This window comes from Diadema antillarum, unplaced genomic scaffold (genome assembly GCF_040938485.1).
Source record: "Diadema antillarum isolate AM-2024a unplaced genomic scaffold, OU_Dant_1.0 seq00000035_RagTag, whole genome shotgun sequence".
NCBI lineage: Eukaryota > Metazoa > Echinodermata > Echinoidea > Diadematoida > Diadematidae > Diadema > Diadema antillarum.
The window spans coordinates 2,211,747-2,215,996 of NW_027271149.1; positions in this window are offsets into that span (position 1 = coordinate 2,211,747).

The window sequence follows — 4,250 nt, forward strand, 5'->3', positions numbered from 1 at the left end:
ACAGCATATGCTCTTTCGTGGGGTCCCGTTGCATGTAGCCTACTTGGGGCGGACTACTTCACCGTGTTATGTCCCATGCATGCTCTTAGCAATGAATAAATGAATGAAGCAGGATCTTTGACGTGCGTGGATTGTGACTATCTCACTAAGTACGGGACCTCTAATTTATACCCTATCCGAGGGACTGAGTGTCTTGCCTCCATCAATGGCAAAACTAAATGTACCTCTGTTGCAAGCTGTGCAAACAATGGCCAGCAGAATGACGGTGAGTGATTATGACGTCACACATTGTTATGTAATACAGTGTCACATCTATGCATTAATTAAAACTGATGTTTGTATGTTAGGTGCACAGATTTACTTGTTACTCAATTTCTTCTTTTTTTCTGTGGTTCTCTATCTCTGTTATCATCGATGAAATTTCTGGTTTCTGGTTTCTGGTGACATTTTCACATGACGTGACAACACGTAACTATAGAAAAACAATGAAAGTTACCACACGAGATTTTGAGAGGTAGAACAAAGAACGTATGACATTTCAATTCTGTCAGATCAACTGGACTCTTTTAGCCAGTCTGCGTTGGTTTTGATTTGGCATATAGTGATAAACGAGATGTTGTTTATTACTGTACCAAAACGAAGACTTGGTTGAATCTTTCAATGGGGCGACCGAAACAAAAAATGTATAATATATATATATATATATATATATATATATATATATATATATATATATATATATATAGAGTGTGAGAAGGGGTATGGACCATTTACAGTACCAGTGTGTGGCCTTCATTATTTGCATTCAGTGTGAAAAGAAGAGCCAGGTGGACGTAGCTAGGTCAACGTGTCTGTTTATTGCCGCCGAGCTTTCGGTCCCAAACGGACCTTCATCAGGGCTGTAACGATACAAAAATGACTCACTCGTATGGCTACACTAATAAATATATATTCATATATGTATACTAATATAAATCTAACTGGCGTGAGTCTGTAATGACTGTGTAATCAATCAATCCGTAATTACAGCTGTATATAACATATTCCAATAATCATATACATAATCAATTGCATATTATTGAATACATTTCATATTACACTCGTGTTATTAATTGAGGTGAAGGTGTATAACAAAAACACCAATTCAGTATCCTCATCTTATGTGTTGTGTGACAGACGACTGTAATAATATCAAACTAGACATTTTTATGTTGTCGACGATAATACAGCATGTGGCAGCATTGCAAGACGTAAGTGGCTGTATAATACAGTACAACAGCCACGCGTCATCTTCTGGCTATCGTATAATGAGGTAAATAATACTGATATACCACAACCATTCATATACATACAGTTGTATTATAACATATAACAGAATATTACATAAGGTACAGAATATGAACGGTTCACATAATTAAAAAAAGGGATTTACCTTATTAATGGCGGATATAAAGGCTTGCGGCGGTGTCTGTGTGGGTTGAGTGTGTCTGTTCGTGTGTGTGTGTATGTGTGGGTTGGCGTATGGTTGCATATGCGCATCACATTGTTGCGCATGTGCAGTTAATGGTCTGCTGGTTAAGGATCAACATTGATGCCATTTGGCTGTAATGTTTTTAGTGTGGCTATCCAGTAGGATTCACGATTTAGAATCACAGGGCGGGTCTTCTTCTTGATTAGTTCAATGGCAGTGATTTGTAAGCAGTTCAGGCTGTGTTCTGGGAGGTTGAAGTGCCTTGTGTATGGGAGGTGTTTTGATTGTGTGTTGAATGTTCGTATTTCTGAGCGAGTGTTGTTGAGTCGTGTGTAGAGTGTGGTTTCTGTTTTGCCAATGTATTGCTTCTTGCAGAGTGTACATGTCAGTAGATAGATGACCCAGGTTGATTTGCAATCGATGTAGTCTGTGATGGGGTATGTGCGATTTGTGGTGGTACTTGTGAATGAGTTTGTTTCTGTAATGTGTTTGTGTAGGATGCATTTGTTTGATTTGCATTTGTAGAAGCCAGAGCGAGGGTGGATGTCTGTGTGTTGGTGGTGTGTTTGTGTTTTCGGGTCTTTTGCATTAACTAAGATATCACGGAGTGATCTCGGTCGGCGGTATGAGATGAGAGGGGGTTCGGGGAAAGTTTTCTGAAGTGATGATGACGACTGTAGTGTTGAGAGGTGCTGTTGGATGATGCGTGGAATTTTTTCCGTGGCTCTGTTGTACGTGACTGTGAAGATTGGTCTTTGTGTTTTTCTACGTTTGTGGTAGGTGAGGAGTTCAGGTCTGGGTTTTTGTTTTGCTCTTGTTATGGCATCATCTACGGTTTGTGGGTCGTATTTGCGTCTTACGAAATGGCTGCGAAGTTCTTCGAGATGATGCGATTCGTCTTCTGGGTTAGAGCAGATGCGTCTCACTCTGAGGGCCTGGCTGTATGGTATACTGTGGAATGTGTGTTTGGGATGGCATGATGTGGGTAGAAGGTATGCATGTGTGTCCGTGGGTTTAGTGAAGATTTCTGTGTTTAGGGTGCCATTGTAGAGTAGGAGGTATGTGTCAAGGAAGGTGATTTCAGTGTCGGATGACTGAAATGTGAATTTGATAGTGGGGTGCGCTTCATTTAAGGACAGTTGGAAGTTTGACAGTGTGCGTGGTGATCCTAGCCATATGAATTGGATGTCGTCAATGAAGCGTTTCCAACTGCCTGACAAGATGCTTGTGGTGTTGGTTTTCGAGAAGATCAGTTTCTGCTCTAAGTCACCCATGAACAGATTTGCATATGAAGGAGCGCAGGGGGTCCCCATGGCAGTCCCATGAGTTTGCTTGTATACTTTGCCTTGAAACTGAAAGTAGTTGAGGTTAAGTACAAGCTCTAAAAGGCGCAAGAGTTGGTCAGTCGGGGGATGTGGATTGATGCGGTTGTCCAGTGCGCGTTTTGTTGCTAGGATACCCTCATTGTGAGGTATGTTTGTGTACAGACTACACACGTCGGCTGATACTAGGATGCTACGTGGTGAAAATGGGGCATGCTTGGTGTTTATTTCCTGTATATATATATATATATATATATATATATATATATATATATATATACATATTGTGTATGTGTGTGTGAAATAAATTAGACTTGAGGGGACGTTGCTCTCTTGTTCTCCCTTTTAATCGAGCGTTCGGCCTGTCGTCAGGCCTTCATCGGGATCTTTCAGCATATATATACGCACAGACATTATACGCTTTATATCACCACTGGTTTATATCACTCCCTCGCAAAATCTACCTCTTTAGGATTTCAAAATGTTGGCAAGTATGCACCAGTATTAATTTGATATACATGCCCGTTTTTGTGTGTGTGTGTGTGCGTGTGTGTGTGTGTGTGTATGTGTGTGTGTGTGCATCATATGTAAGCAGTGTATATGATAAAGCCAATTCAAATTTCAGTTGATAACTATAATGTCATTCTTTGTGCGTTTCAATCAAGTGGCGTTGAGGACACCACTTCTCCCTTATACCACCTATTTTTAGCCCTTTTTAATTCAGAATTTTGTATCATGTCTTCGTTTTCAGGAAAAACACACACACACACACACACACACATTGCTTATTGTCTCTGTTTTCAGATTAATAGAGTGAGCGGTGAAAATTGATGTTCATTACTATGCAGTCCTCTTCGGCCGGTCGCGCAACCCGGATTTCTCTCTTCCTGACTGTCAAAATGTGAAGCGACTCGAATGTTGTGTTTGCTCGACACGTCCTGGAAATTTGTGGCGCTGTATTTCATCGAGTGCACGTGTTCGGACGTGGATTCGACTAACCGACGGAAGCGAATACATGTACAGTAGATTTCTCACTCCTTTTGTCCATGTTATTATTCAGTGAAGGGGAATCACGTCGACTCGTCATTATCATTATCTATGACAACTGTGAATCAAGTTTTGCATCGCACCGAAGCAATCAGCCCAGACGTGTGTACTTGCATGAATATTTTGATTGGCGCCGCGAAGTCATTTTGTTTCCGCGTATCCATCGGCTCTCCGAATTTCCAAGCACTGACATGACGTCGATTGGTTGTGTGAACAGATGGATTTTTAAAAGCTAACCGAAAGAAAAATATGTTACACGTTGTGTTTGCATATAGGCTTTCCAGTTCTTATTAGCATTTTCCCTAGACATAACTTCAGAGTTATTGTTTTCCCCAAAGTGCTGCAAAATAAGGAATCTATTTAAGTGCCGCTGGTTGTGGGAGTGAGGGAGGGAAGACGTTTTGTAGTCA